Genomic DNA, 16785 nt, shown 5'->3' with positions numbered 1-16785 from the left:
AATCAGGGTCAGAATTAATCCCGGATGAGCCCCCACATACAGAGATTCTTCCCTAGGAGCAGCATGATAGATGGGTCCTCCCAGTGATAACCCACCCTGTTCCTGGACCTGACAACCACTGACACCCCAGAAACAGGTGAAATTTTCCTTTAAGATATCCTGCAGATATATTACAGAAGATAGAGAATGCAGACATACTACTGGAGAGGGTTAGAGACTGCAGCCATACTACAGAAGATGTTTCTAGTCTAATGTTCCTACCTCACATCCATACATGTACTAGGGGTAATTTAGACAGGAGCCATTTAACCTACCACCATTTTTTTTTGAGAGTGGGAGGAAACAGGAGTACCTGTATGAAACCAGGGCAAGCACAGAAGCTTAGTGGCTAGGCTTTCTGCAATGGGTGTTGCAGTGGCTTTGTGGCTAGCACTTCCACCTCACAGCACTTGGGTCATGGGTTTAAATCCTGGCCATGACACCACCTACATGGAGTTTGTGTGTTTTCTCTGTCCTTGCAACTGTTTCCTCCCACACTCAAAAGACATGGTGGAAGCTTAATTGGCTCCTGTGTAAATTCCCCCCAGTACATATGATGTAGGGACTTATGAATATAGAAGCCTTGATGGCAGCAACTGAACTCTCCATTGAAACTTAACACATTGACTTCAAATCTCAATCTGGACTAAATTCATGCTCTTCAAGTCTCCAGCAATACTGACCACATGCGCTTCAAAACTTGAGTGTAACTAAATGCATGCTCTTCAGTGACTGGCTGTCTCTCCTTGAGCCCCTCAAGTTCTCCTTTCCCTTCAGCAGACTCCGACAGACTCTCTTTTAGTAGCCTACACCTCCATATTAGTAACAGAGCCCTGTACCTGGAATATTATTTGTGAGGGAAGGGTAGCCTGAGGCGTCCTCCCAAGTGGCACTTTGATTCTCGCTGCTACTAGGGTCACTGTATCCATTTTTCAAGACACCTGTGTCTTCAGCATAGCTATTTCGGAGTGGACAAAAGCTGCACTCATTCCTCCATCTCCAAAGACAGAACCCGTTTTTGATTTTAGCATGAACTGGTATCAGTGATGGGGTCCTTATTACTGATGTGGCTTCAACTTTCAGATGCAATTATCAGGGTAGAAGGAATCCCGGATGAGCCCCCAGATATAGTGCTCTCCCTTTAGGAGTTGCTTCATAGATGGGTCATTTTATCACTCCCAATGATAACCCTCCCTGGACCCGACAACCAATGACACACCAGAAACAGTTGGAATGGTCTGTGGAAATATTCTGCAGATATATTAGAAAAGACAGAGAATGCAGCCATACTACAGGAGATGGTCAGAGACTGAAGACATAGTACAGGAGATGGTCAGAGACTGCAGACATACTACAGGAGATGGTCAGAGACTGCAGACATAGTACATGAGATGGTCAGAGACTGCAGACATAGTACATGAGATGGTCAGAGACTGCAGACATACTACAGGAGATGGTCAGAGACTGCAGACATAGTACAGGAGAGGGTCAGAGACTGCAGAAATACTACAGGAGATGGTCAGAGACTGCAGACATAGTACAGGAGATGGTCAGAGACTGCAGACATAGTACAGGAGATGGTCAGAGACTGCAGAAATACTACAGGAGATGGTCAGAGACTGCAGACATACTACAGGAGATGGTCAGAGAGTGCAGACATACTATTGGAGATAGTCAGAGGCTGAAAACATACTACAGGAGATGGTCAGAGACTGCAGACATACTACAGGAGATGGTCAGAGACTGCAGACATAGTACAGGAGATGGTCAGAGACTGCAGACATAGTACAGGAGATGCTTATTGCTGACGTGGTTAAGCTGAACCTCCAATTATCAGTCCATAACCCGGCCCGGTCACTACCTCCTGGGAGTTTTGGGTCTACACTAGCACAGTAGGTCTCTGTCTAGAGTTCAGGGGGTTTGTGGTTTTCCTTGTTTGTTATCATCAGACTGTTCTTGGTACATCCTATTTATCAATACAGTCAGCATTGCTTGAGTTGGTTTCTCTTTATTGATTGTCAGGGGTGTGTCCGGGTGCTACACATACAGCCAATCAGGCGTCCTCTCCCCAGGTTAGGCTCAGAGGGAGTTTCTTTACAGCGCCTCCTACAGGGGTGCACTACACTATCTCGAGGGGAAATTTATAAAGGTGCCGATTAACCTCTCAGCATGTCTGTGGACTGTGGGAGAGATCCGGAGTATCTGGAGGAAACCAGTGCAAGAACACAGCTTAGTGGTTAGCCCTTTTGCACAGGGCGGCACAGTGGCTTAGTGGCTAGCACTACTGCCTTGCATTAGGTAAGTCATGGGTTCAAATCCCATGGTACCTCCTGTATGGAGTTTGCATGTTCTCCCTGTGCTTGTGTGGGTTTCCTCCGGGCGCTCCGGTTTCCTCCCACAATTCCAAAGATATGCTGGTAGGTTAATTGGCTCCTGTCTAAATTGTCCTTAGTAGGAACCTTAGGCTCTAAGCATCTTGAGGGCAGGACTGATGTAAATGTGAGGTATAGGTCAATTGTCAGCACTTAATGATGACTTAGCAGTACAACTGTAAGTGTAAAAATTGGTCAAATAATAGAAACATCAAACATGATCAGTATACAGGCTAGCACCTCATACCTCCAATGGAAGCACTTCAACACAGCTCAAGCACTTCATAGCGACAGACAATCTACATGCGTGCCTGAGAGGGCAATGTATGCACTGAGATCAAGCACTTAAAATCACGACTTTAACAAAATGCATGCCCCAGAGGGCGATGCTGCACTTGTGAGAAGGCACTTAGATCCCCAATCAGTCCCAATGCAGAAACATCGCAGCAGCCCCAAATTCGGTTCCTTTTTAAATACAACAGGAGACGGTCAGAGACTGCAGATGTCCCACAGGACCAATATAACTATTTATATTCCATATCTGTGGGATCCTCTAGAAGCTGGAAATCGCAGTATAGACACCAGTGATCTCCACTAACTTCCGGCTCCCGTACCGATCGACTGCCCTAATAGAATTCTCACTAATAAAGTCCTTTGAGAACCTAAATTGAGAAGAGTTCTTGTGTGAATACTATCAGCTTGAACAGGTACCACAGGCGAGAGGAATATCAGCTTGACTGAACTTTACCAAAAACAGTTGGAGTAGCTGGTCTCCTTGACTGGACTTGTATCCTTCTTCTTCTACAAAGCCTTGTATCCGATGACAATTTGAACGTTGGTGGAGATCTCTCTCTCGAATGGCGGCACTCGATAAGGAGGTGCCTTAAAGCGTCTCTTTGAAGTATCAGGTGAGAGTCTTCTCAAAGGCTCAGTCCTTCCCCTCTTTTTTCTAGTATTATTTCTCGGATAGAAGCTATTTGAAGTAGTCAACAACCTGACCGGCTCTCTCACCTGGAGTCCTATGAAGTTTCTCTACCACTTCTGTAAGTTCTCCTTTCCCTTCCACAGACTCAGACAAACTAGTGGCTTTCACCTCCATAATTGTACCTGTTACCTTCTTTGTGGGCGTACTTTGAGACATCCTCCCAAGTGGCACTGTGATTCTCACTGCTACTAGGGTCACCATCTCCATTTATGAAGACACCCGGCATGGCTACCTCTGAATGGATACTAGCTGTACTCATTTGTTCATGTCCAACAGACTGTATCTGTTCTTTGCATGAACTGGAATCAGGGATGGGGTCTATCTTACTGAGTTTGCTTTTATTTTCAAATGCAATAATCAGGATCAGAATTAATCCTGGATGAGCCACCACATGCAGAGCTATTTCGCTAGGAGCAGGATGATAGATGAGTCCTCCCAGTGATAACCCACCCTGTACCTGGACCCGACAACCACTGACACCCCAGAAACAGGTGAAATGGTCTTTTTAGATATCCTGCAGATATATTACAGAAGATAGAAAATGCAGACATACTACTGGAGACGGTTAGAGACTGCAGCCATACTACAGAAGATGCTTCTAGTCTAAGGTTCCTACCTCACACCCATACATATACTAGGGGTAGTTTAGACAGGAGCCAACTATTTTACCACCATGCCTTTGGAGATTTGGATAAAACTGGAGTTCGTGGAGGAAGCCAATGCAAGCACAGCAGTGGCTAGTAGTTCCACCTTGCAGAACTTGGGTCATGGGTTTAGATCCTGACCTTGACACTACCTACATGGAATTTGCATGTTATCCCTTTACTTGCAAGGGTTTCCTCCCACACTTCAAGCACATGCTGGTAGTTTAATTGGCTCCTGTCTAAATTCCCCCTAGTACATATGATGTAGGGGCTTATGAATATAGAAATCTTGAGGGCATCAACTGATGAACTTTCCACTGAAATTGAACACATAAACTTCAAATCTCTAACTAGACTAAATTCATGCTCTTCAAGTCTCCAGCAATACTGACCACATGCGCTTCAAAACTTGAGTGTAACTAAATGCATGCTCTTCAGTGACTGGCTGTCTCTCCTTGAGCCCCTCAAGTTCTCCTTTCCCTTCAGCAGACTCCGACAGACTCTCTTTTAGTAGCCTACACCTCCATATTAGTAACAGAGCCCTGTACCTGGAATATTATTTGTGGGGGAAGGGTAGCCTGAGACGTCCTCCCAAGTGGCACTTTGATTCTCACTGTTACTAGGGTCACTGTATCCATCTTGGATAGCTATATCGGAGAGGTTATAAGCTGCACTCATTCTTCCATCTCCAACAGACGGGACCTGTTTTCTTTCTTTGAAACAAACTGGCATCAATAATGGGGTCCATCTTACTGATGTGGCTTGTACTTCCATATGCATTTCTCAGGGTAGATGGAATCCCGGATGAGCCCCCAAGTGAAAGGCTACCCCTCTTAGAGCTGCTTCATAGATGGGTCATTTTGTCACTCCTAGTAATAATATCTCATCCTGTACCTGGACCTGACAACCACTGACACACCAGAAACAGTTGAAATTGTCTTTCAATATATGCCGTAGGCATACTACAAGAGATGGTAAGAGATTGCAGAAAAACTACAGGAGACAGTCAAAGATTGCAGACATACAACAAGAGATGGTCAAAGACTGCACACATAGTACAGGAGATGGTCAGAGACTGCAGACATAGTACAGGAGATGGTCAGAGACTGCAGACATAGTACAGGAGATTCTTTTTGCTGACGTGGTTAAGCTGAACCTCCAATTATCAGTCCATATCCCTGCCCGGTCACTACCTCCTGGGAGTTTTGGGTCTACACTAGCACAGTAGGTCTCTGTCTAGAGTTCGGGGGGTTTGTGGTTTTCCTTGTTTGTTATCATCAGACTGTTCTTGGTACATCCTATTTATCAATACAGTCAGCATTGCTTGAGTTGGTGTCTCTTTATTGATTGTCAGGGGTGTGTCCGAGTGCTACACATACAGCCAATCAGGCGTCCTCACCCCAGGTTAGGCTCAGAGGGGGTTTCTCTACAGCGCCTCCTACAGGGGTGCACTACACTACCTCACATGCATACATGTACTAACGAGGGGAAATATATAATTGAGTCGATTAACCTTCCAGCATATCTGTGGAGTGTGGGAGAGAACCGGAGTACCCGGAGAAAACCAGGGCAAGAACATAGCTTAGTGGTTAGCCAATCTGCATTGGGTGGCACAGTGGCTTAGTGGCTATCACTTCTGCCTTGCAGTAGTTGATTCATGGGTTCAAATCCTATGGCATCTCCTGTATTCAGTTTGCATGTTCTCCCTGTGCTTGCTTGGGTTTCTTCCCGGTACTCCAATTTCCTCCCACAATTCCAAAGACATGCTGGTAGGTTAATTGGCTCCTGTCTAAATTGTCCCTAGTAGGAACCTTAGGCTCTAAGCATCTTGAGGGCAGGACTGATGTAAATGTGAGGTATAGGTCAATTGTCAGCACTTAATGATAACTTAGCAGTACAACTGTAAGTGTAAAAACTGAGCAGATAATAGAAACATCAAACATGATCAGTATACAGGCTAGCACCTCATACCTCCAATGGAAGCACTTCAATGTGACAGACAATCTAAATGTATGCACTGAAAGCTCTAACCAAAGAAAACACAAGCACTTACAATAATTACTCTGAACAGAATGCATGCCCCAGAGGGCGATGCTGCACTTGTGAGAAGGCACTTAGATCCCCCAATCAGTCCCAATGCAGAAACATCACAGCAGCCCCAAATTCGGTTCTTTTTAAAAACAAAAATACAACAGGAGACGGTCAGAGACTGCAGATGTCCCACAGGACCAATATAACTATTTATATTCCATATCTGTGGGATCCTCTAGAAGCTGGAAATCGCAGTATAGACACCAGTGATCTCCACTAACTTCCGGCTCCCGTACCGATCGACTGCCCTAATAGAATTCTCACTGTTAAAGTTCTTTGGGAACCTAAATTGAGAAGAGTTCTTGTGTGAATACTATCAGCTTGAACAGGTACCACAGGCGAGAGGAATATCAGCTTGACTGAACTTTACCAAAAACAGTTGAAGTAGCTGGTCTCCTTGTCTGGACTTGTATCCTTCTTCTTCTACAAAGCCTTGTATCCGATGACAATTTGAACGTTGGTGGAGATCTCTCTCTCGAATGGCGGCACTCGATAAGGAGGTGCTTTAAGGTGTCTCTTTGAAGTATCAGGTGAGAGTCTTCTCAAAGGCTCAGTCCTTCCCCTCTTTTTTCTAGTATTATTTCTCGGATAGAAGCTATTTGAAGTAGTCAACAACCTGACCGGCTCTCTCACCTGGAGTCCTCTGAAGTTTCTCTACCACTTCTGCAAGTTCTCCTTTCCCTTCCACAGATGCAGACAAACTAGTGGCTTTCACCTCCATAATTGTACCTGTTACGTTCTTTGTGGGCGTACTTTGAGACATCCTCCCAAGTGGCACTGTGATTCTCACTGCTACTAGGGTCACCATCTCCATTTATGAAGACACCCGGCATGGCTACCTCTGAATGGATACTAGCTGTACTCATTTGTTCATGTCCAACAGACTGTATCTGTTCTTTGCATGAACTGGAATCAGGGATGGGGTCTATCTTACTGAGTTTGCTTGTATTTTCAAATGCAATAATCAGGATCAGAACTAATCCCGGATGAGCCCCCACATACAGAGCTACTTCCCTAGGAGCAGGATGATAGATGGGTCCCCCCAGTGATAACCCACCCTGTACCTGCACCCGACCACCACTGACACACCAGAAACAGGTGAAATGGTCTTTCAAGATATCCTGCAGATATATTACAGAGGATAGAGAATGCAGACATACTACTGGAGATGGTTAGAAACTGCAGCCATACTACAGAAGATGCTTATAGTCTAAGGTTCCTTCCTCACACCCATACATGTACTAGGGGTAATTTAGACAGGAGCCAACTATACTACCACCATGCCTTTGGAGATTTGGAGGAAACTGGAGTTCGTGGAGGAAGCCAATGCAAGCACAGTAGCTTAGTGTCTAGGCTTTCTGCAATGGGTGGTGCAGTGGATTTAGTGGCTAGCACTTCCACCTTGCAGAACTTGGGTCATGGGTTTAGATCCTGACCTTGACACTACCTACATGGAGTTTGCATGTTATCCCTTTACTTGCAAGGGTTTCCTCCCACACTTCAAGGACATGCTGGTAGTTTAATTGGCTCCTGACTAAATTCCCCCTAGTACATATGATGTAGGGGCTTATGAATATAGAAATCTTGAGGGCAGCAACTGATGAACTTTCCACTGAAATTGAATACATAAACTTCAAATCTCTAACTAGACTAAATGCATGCTCTTCAAGTCTCCAGCAATACTGACCACATGCGCTTCAAAACTTGAGTGTAACTAAATGCATGCTGTTCAGTAATTGGCTGTCTCTCCTTGAGCCCCTCAAGTTCTCCTTTCCCTTCAGCAGACTCCGACAGACTCTCTTTTAGTAGCCTACACCTCCATATTAGTAACAGAGCCCTGTACCTGGAATATTATTTGTGAGGGAAGGGTAGCCTGAGACGTCCTCCCAAGTGGCACTTTGATTCTCACTGTTACTAGGGTCACTGTATCCATCTTGGATAGCTATATCGGAGAGGTTATAAGCTGCACTCATTCTTCCATCTCCAACAGACGGGACCTGTTTTCTTTCTTTGAAACAAATTGGCATCAATAATGGGGTCCATCTTACTGATGTGGTTTGTACTTCCATATGCATTTCTCAGGGTAGATGGAATCCCGGATGAGCCCCCAAGTGAAAGGCTACTCCTCTTAGAGCTGCTTCATAGATGGTCATTTTGTCACTCCTAGTAATAATATCTCATCCTGTACCTGGACCTGACAACCACTGATACACCAGAAACAGTTGAAATTGTCTTTCAAGATATGCCGTAGGCATACTACAAGAGATGGTCAGAGACTGCAGAAAAACTACAGGAGACAGTCAAAGACTGCAGACATACAACAAGAGATGGTCAAAGACTGCAGATATTTTACAAGAGACAGTCATAGACTGCAGACATAGTACAGGAGATGGTCAGAGACTGCAGACATAGTACAGGAGATGGTCAGAGACTGCAGATATTCTACAAGAGATGGTTATAGACTGCAGAAAAACTACAGGAGATGGTCAGAGATTGAAGACATACAACAAGAGATCGTCAAAGACTGCAGATATAGTACAGTAGATGGTAAGAGACTGCAGATACACTAAAGGAGATGCCTACTACTGAAGTGGTTAAGCTGAACCCCCAATTATCAGTCCATATCTCGGCCCGGTCACTACCTCCTGGGAGTTTTGGGTCTACACTAGCACAGTAGGTCTCTGTCTAGAGTTCGGGGGGTTTGTGGTTTTCCTTGTTTGTTATCATCAGACTGTTCTTGGTACATCCTATTTATCAATACAGTCAGCATTGCTTGAGTTGGTGTTTCTTTATTGATTGTCAGGGGTGTGTCCGAGTGCTACACATACAGCCAATCAGGCGTCCTCCCCCCAGGTTAGGCTCAGAGGGGGTTTCTCTACAGCGCCTCCTACAGGGGTGCACTACACTACCTCACATGCATACATGTACTAACGAGGGGTAATATATAAATGAGCCGATTAACCTTCCAGCATGTCTGTGGACTGTGGGAGAGAACCGGAGTACCCGGAGGAAACCAATGCAAGAACATACCTTAGTGATTAGCCCCTCTGCACTGGGCGGCACGGTGGCTTAGTGGTTAGCACTTCTGCCTTGCAGTAGATAAGTCATGGGTTCAAATCCAATGGCACCTCCTGCATGGAGTTTGCATGTTCTCCCTGTGCTTGCGTGGGTTTCCTCCGGGTACTCCGGTTTCCTCCCCTACTCCAAAGAGATGCTGATAGGTTAATTGGCTCCTTTCTAAATTGTCCCTAGTAGGAACCTTAGGCTCTAAGCATCTTGAGGGCAGGACTGATGTAAATGTGAGGTATAGGTCAATTGTCAGCACTTAATGATGACTTAGCAGTACAACTGTAAGTGTAAAAACTGATCAAATAATAGAAACATCAAACATGATCAGTATACAGGCTAGCACCTCATACCTCCAATGGAAGCACTTCAATACCCCAACCAAACTAAATACATGCCTCAGAGGGCAATGTACACACTCAAAACTCCAGCTAAACACAAGCACTTAAAATGTCCAGCTAAACTAAAATTCATCCCCCAGAGGGCGATGCTTGCTCTTCTGTCAAGGCACTTAGATCCCCCTATCAGTCCCAATGCAAAAACATCACAGCAGCCCCAAATTCAGTTCCTCTTAAAAACAAAAAAAATACAACAGGAGACGGTCAGAGACTGCAGATGTCCCACAGGACAATATAACTATTTATATTCCATATCTGTGAGAAAATGTAAAGTGATCTCTGATTGGTGCTCGTCCCCAATGGCTGACCTCCTGTGTTCACAACGCAGCAGGACAACTGCTCGGTACAGGACCTGGAAGATAGTGGAGGTCATTGTAGTAACGAGGTCTACTTCAGTGATTTCCAGCTTCTAGACGGATCCCACAGGTAGGTCACATACATACTTATACTGGTCCAAGCTGGAACAATGGAACCATGGAACATACAGTTAGGTCCATATATATTTGGACAGAAGAACTATTTTTTATTTTTTCAGGTATTTACCAAAACATAATCAAGTTACAGTTCTATAATGGATATGGGCGGACAGTGCGCACTCTCAGGTGTAATTTGAGGGTATGTACATCCACATTGGGGGAAGGGTTTAGGAATTGCAGCTCTTAAGAGTAGCCATCCCCCCTTTTTCAAGGGACCAAAAGTAATTGGACAATTGAATCAGAAGCTGTTTCATGGCCAGGTGTGGGCTACTCCTTCCTTATTTCTTCATTAAGGTTCAAGGTAAAAGGTCTGGAGATGATTCTAATGTGGTATTTGCATTTGGAATCTATTGCTGTGAACCGACATCATGCGTTCAAAGGAGCTGTCCATGCAAGTGAAACAGGACATTGTAAAGCTTCAAAAATGAAACAAATCCATCAGAGAGATGGCAGCAACATTAGGAGCGGCCAAATCAACAGTTTGGTCCATTCTGAGGAAAGAAGAACACACTGGTGAGCTCAGCAACAGAAAAAGGCATGGAGGTCCACGGAAGACAACAGTGGTGGATGATCGCAGGATCCTCTCTATGGTAAAGAAAAACCCATTTACAACATCCAGGCAACAACATCATTGTCAAAGTCTCCAAACAAGGGAAGATTTTATGAGAGAAAATACAGAGGGTTCACCACAAGGTGCAAACCATTCATAAGCCTCATGAATTAGACTTTGCCAAAAAACATCTAAAAAAGCCGGACCAGTTCTGGAAAAGCATTCTTTGGACGGATGAAACTAAGATGAATCTGTACCAGAATGATGGGAAGAAAAAAGTGTGGAGAAGGCTTGGAACAGCTCATGATCCAAAGCACACAACGCCATCTGTAAACCATGGTGGAGGCAGTGTGATGGCATGGGTAGAGGCAGTGTGATGGCATGGGTGGAGGCAGGGTGATGGCATGGGTAGAGGCAGTGTGATGGCATGGGTGGAGGCAGTGTGATGGTATGGGTAGAGGCAGTGTGATGGCATGGGTAGAGGCAGTGTGATGGCATGGGTAGAGGCAGTGTGATGGTATGGGTAGAGGCAGTGTGATGGCATGGGTGGAGGCAGTGTGATGGCATTGGTGGAGGCAGTGTGATGGCATGGGTGGAGGCAGGGTGATGGCATGGGCGGAGGCAGTGTGATGGCATGGGTGGAGGCAGTGTGATGGCATGGGTGGAGGCAGTGTGATGGCATGGGTGGAGGCAGAGTGATGGCATGGGTGGAGGCAGGGTGATGGCATGGGTAGAGGCAGTGTGATGGCATGGGTGGAGGCAGGGTGATGGCATGGGTAGAGGCAGTGTGATGGCATGGGTGGAGGCAGTGTGATGGTATGGGTAGAGGCAGTGTGATGGCATGGGTAGAGGCAGTGTGATGGCATGGGTAGAGGCAGTGTGATGGTATGGGTAGAGGCAGTGTGATGGCATGGGTGGAGGCAGTGTGATGGCATTGGTGGAGGCAGTGTGATGGCATGGGTGGAGGCAGGGTGATGGCATGGGCGGAGGCAGTGTGATGGCATGGGTGGAGGCAGTGTGATGGCATGGGTGGAGGCAGGGTGATGGCATGGGCGGAGGCAGGGTGATGGCATGGGCGGAGGCAGTGTGATGGCATGGGTGGAGGCAGTGTGATGGCATGGGTGGAGGCAGTGTGATGGCATGGGTGGAGGCAGTGTGATGGCATGGGTGGAGGCAGTGTAATGGCATGGGCGGAGGTGGTGTGATGGCATGGGCATGCATGGCTTCCAGTGGCACTGGGTTATTGGTGGTTATTGATGATGTGACAGAAGACAGAAGCAGGCGGATGAATTCTGCCGTGTTTACAGATATACTGTCAGCCCAGATTCAGCCAAATGCAGCAAAGACGGCACTTCACAGTACAGATGGAAAATGATCCAAAACACACTGCAAAAGCACCCCAGGAGCTTGTGAAGGAAAAGAAGTGGAATATTCTCCAATGGCCGAGTCATTCACCTGATCTCAACCCCATTGAGCATGCATTTCACTTGCTGAAGGCAAAACTAAAGGCAGAAAGACCTACAAACAAAGAACAACTGAAGTAGCTGCAGTTAGAACCTGGCAAAGCATCAGAAAGGAGGAAATCCAGTCTTTGGTCATGTCCATGGGTTCCAGACTTCAGGCAAAGCATCAGAAAGGAGCTGGAGCGAACTGACAACTCATGGGGCCCCTGGGCAATAGGGGACCATGGGGCCTCTGTGTCCTTGCCCAAACTCAAAAAAGCCTATGAAAAAGGTACCAGGGGCATCTCATGGGGCCCCCTACTGACCCCGGGCCCTCGGGCAGTGCCTGAGTTTCCAAATAGTCAGTCCGACCCTGGAATGGAGGAAACCCAGTCTTTGGTAATGTCCATGGGTTCCAGACTTCAGGCAAAGCATCAGAAAGGAGGAAACCCAGTCTTTGGTCATGTCCATGGGTTCCAGACTTCAGGCAAACATTGCCAGTAAAGAATTCTCAACAAAATATTAAAAATGAATATTTTATTTATGATTATATTCATTTGCCCAATTACTTTTGAGCTCCTGAAAATGGAGGGAATTGTGTATAAAAATGGTTGCAGCTCCTAAAATTTGTACTTGATGTTCAACCCCTTTGAATTAAAGCTGAATATCTCCACTTCAAATTCATTTGGATTGTTTCGTTTTAATTTATTCTGGTGGCATACAGAGCCAAATGTATGAAAACTGTGCCTGTGTCCAAATATATATGGACCCAACTGTATTACACAAGATGGTCAAAGACTGCAGCCATACTACAGGAGATGGTCAGAGACTGCAGACATACTACAGGAGATGGTCAGAGACTGCAGACATACTACAGGAGATGGTCAGAGACTGCAGACATACTACAGGAGATGGTCAGAGACTGCAGACATACTACAGGAGATGGTCAGAGACTTCAAAAATACTACAGGAGATGGTCAGAGACTGCAGACATAGCACAGGAGATGCTTATTGCTGACGTGGTTAAGCTGAACCTCCAATTATCAGTCCATATCCCGGCCCGGTCACTACCTCCTGGGAGTTTTGGGTCTACACTAGCACAGTAGGTCTCTGTCTAGAGTTCGGGGGGTTTGTGGTTTTCCTTGTTTGTTATCATCAGACTGTTCTTGGTACATCCTATTTATCAATACAGTCAGCATTGCTTGAGTTGGTGTCTCTTTATTGATTGTCAGGGGTGTGTCCGAGTGCTACACATACAGCCAATCAGGCGTCCTCACACCAGGTTAGGCTCAGAGGGGGTTTTATCTACAGCGCCTCCTACAGGTGTGCGCTACACTACGTCACATGCATACATGTACTAACGAGGGGCAATTTATAAATGAGCCGATTAACCTTCCAGCATGTCTGTGGAGTGTTGGAGAGAACTGGAGTACCCGGAGGAAACCAGTGCAAGAACATAGCTTAGTGGTTAGCCACCTTCCATTGGGAGGCACAGTGGCTTAGTGGCTAGCACTTCTGCTTTACAGTAACTGAGTCACGGGTTCAAATCCTGACCATGACACCTTCTGCAGGGGGTTTGTATTTTCTCCATGTGCTTGCATGGGCATCCTTCTTCTTCTACAAAGCCTTGTATCCGATGACAATTTGAACGTTGGTGGAGATCTCTCTCTCGAATGGCGGCACTGGATCAGAATTAATCCCGGATGAGCCCCCACATGCAGAGCTATTTCCCTAGGAGCAGCATGATAGATGGGTCCTCGCAGTGATAACCTACCCTGTACCTGGACCCGACAACCACTGACACCCCAGAAACAGGTGAAATGGTCTATCAAGATATCCTGCAGATATATTATAGAAGATAGAAAATGCAGACATACTACAGAAGATGCTTCTAGTCTAAGGTTCGTACCTCACACCCATACATGTACTAGGGGTAATTTAGACAGGAGCCAACAAACCTACCACTATTTCTTTGGAGAGTGGGAGGAAACTGGAGTACATGGAGGAAACCAGTGCAAGCACAGTAGCTTAGTGGCTAGGCTTTCTGCAATGGGTGGTGCAGTGGATTTAGTGGCTAGCACTTCCACTTTGCAGAACTTGGGTCATGGGTTTAGATCCTGACCTTGACACTACCTACATGGAGTTTGCATGTTATCCCTATACTTGCAAGGGTTTCCTCCCACACTTCAAGGACATGCTGGTAGTTTAATTGGCTCCTGAATAAATTCCCCCTAGTACATATGATGTAGGGGCTTATGAATATAGAAATCTTGAGGGCATCAACTGATGAACTTTCCACTGAAATTGAACACATAAACTTCAAATCTCTAACTAGACTAAATTCATGCTCTTCAAGTCTCCAGCAATACTGACCACATGCGCTTCAAAACTTGTGTGTAACTAAATGCATGCTCTTCAGTGACTGGCTGTCTCCTTGAGCCCCTCAAGTTCTCCTTTCCCTTCAGCAGACTCCGACAGACTCTCTTTTAGTAGCCTACACCTCCATATTAGTAACAGAGCCCTGTACCTGGAATATTATTTGTGAGGGAAGGGTAGCCTAAGACGTCTGAAAGGAATTGGCTCCTCTCGTTCCTTCCTGTAGCTACCGACTCCCGTCAGTCCCCTGGCCCTGATCAGTGTCTGTCCTCAGGCCCGGAGTTCCCTTTGAGACATAGGAAATTGCACACAGACACAAGGTGGTATCTCAGAAGGAACTGAATTTATTCTTCCGTGTTCAAACTTATATATGAAACTTAAAACAATACATGGAAATATAAGAACCAATCAATTGACAGGTATGCATTGACCAATCAGAATATTACATACGTCAGTAATGCCCAATCATTTGGCATTTATGTTAATTATTATTATGTGCGTCAAGCATTAGTATAGAAAGTAGACAACTTCCCTATTTCACACTGGCTAAAGTTATTAATACTCTTGCAACAGGAAAAAGCCCACCGCAGACTTTCAGTCTTGTGCTAGGTAGAGGAAAAAAGGAAGTTACATCTGAAGGGAAAAGAGGAACCTCAGACTCTTATCGAAAGTAAGAAACAGTCTTAAAACACAAATTCATCTTTAAGTACTGACATAAGTCTCAAGATGGATACTGATTCTAAGATGGAGGAGCTTTGGCTCAGAGGGACAAAATGGCGGTATAGTAATGCTGAAAGGCTAATTCCTTCAACGTCCTCCCAAGTGGCACTTTGATTCTCGCTGCTACTAGGGTCACTGTATCCATTTTTCAAGACGCCTGTGTCTTCAGCATAGCTATTTCGGAGTGGACAAAAGCTGCACTCATTCCTCCATCTCCAAAGACAGAACCCGTTTTTGATTTTAGCATGAACTGGTATCAGTGATGGGGTCCATATTACTGATGTGGCTTCAACTTTCAGATGCAATTATCAGGGTAGAAGGAATCCCGGATGAGCCCCCAGATATAGTGCTCCCCCTTTAGGAGTTGCTTGATAGATGGGTCATTTTGTCACTCCCAATGATAACCCTCCCTGGACCCGACAACCAATGACACACCAGAAACAGTTGGAATGGTATTTCGAAATATTCGGCAGATTTATTAGAGAAGATAGAGAATGCAGCCATACTATAGGAGATGGTCATAGACTGCGGACACAGTACAGGAGATGACCAGAGACTGCAGACATAGTACAGGAGATGACCAGAGACTGCACACATAGTACAGGGGATGACCAGAGACTGCAGACATAGTACAGGAGATGACCAGAGACTGCGGACACAGTACAGGGGATGACCAGAGACTGCAGACATAGTACAGGAGATGACCAGAGACTGCAGACATAGTACAGAAGATGACCAGAGACTGCGGACATAGTACAGGAGATAACCAGAGACTGCAGAAATACTACAAACGATGGTCAGAGAAAGGGCTGTGGATAAGGGGGTACCAATAGTCCTCCTGTATGTGGCCCAGGCCAGTAGGGGGGCCCATGCAGTTGTGTGAATTGAATGTAGGTAGGTAGGGTGATCGGCACAAAAGAGCAATTACTGGAACCTATCCCCTGTGTGGCTCTCTGCAGCAGCTGAACGCTGACTTCTTCTCCTTTCTCCTGCAGCGGGAGCCATACATAATTGCCCCACCTTCTGCCCCCACCACCCTCTCTGTGCACCATACATTTCCGCCTATTGCCCAGGCCCCCCGTATGCCCCCATCTCCACAGTTCTGCCAGCTTCCCTCCTCTCATTCCCACCTGCAGCTGCAAGCACACAAAAGGATCCTTCAGGATGGAGAGTAGGGGAAGGATCAGGTAAATATGTCGCATTTTTATCAGCCCCTTCCTTTCCTGAATGAACACATCGAGGGATCCGTAGCAATCACTGACTGTGTAAATTCATAACTGAAGCGTAGTAAACTGTTTTTTTTTCCAAACCTAATAGGTTGGTTGTATTGGGCACAAGTTTTTAACAGAAGCCCTTGTCAGAGACTGCAGACATACTACAGAAGATGGTACCAGACTGCAGACATACTACAGGAGATGGTCAGAGACTGCAGACATAGTACAGGAGATGGTCAGAGACTGCAGACATACTACAGGAGATGGTCAGAGACTGCAGACATAGTACAGGAGATGGTCAGAGACTGCAGACATAGTACAGGAGATGGTCAGAGACTGCAGACATACTACAGGAGATGACCAGAGACTGCAGACATAGTACAGGAGATGGTCAGAGACTGCGGACATAGTA

This window comes from Staurois parvus, unplaced genomic scaffold (genome assembly GCF_062004578.1).
Source record: "Staurois parvus isolate SC_StPar_1 unplaced genomic scaffold, SC_StPar_1.0 ptg000614l, whole genome shotgun sequence".
Taxonomy (NCBI): Eukaryota; Metazoa; Chordata; class Amphibia; order Anura; family Ranidae; genus Staurois; species Staurois parvus.
The sequence above is the reverse complement of the archived record's forward strand: the minus strand, read 5'-3'. Positions refer to the sequence as shown.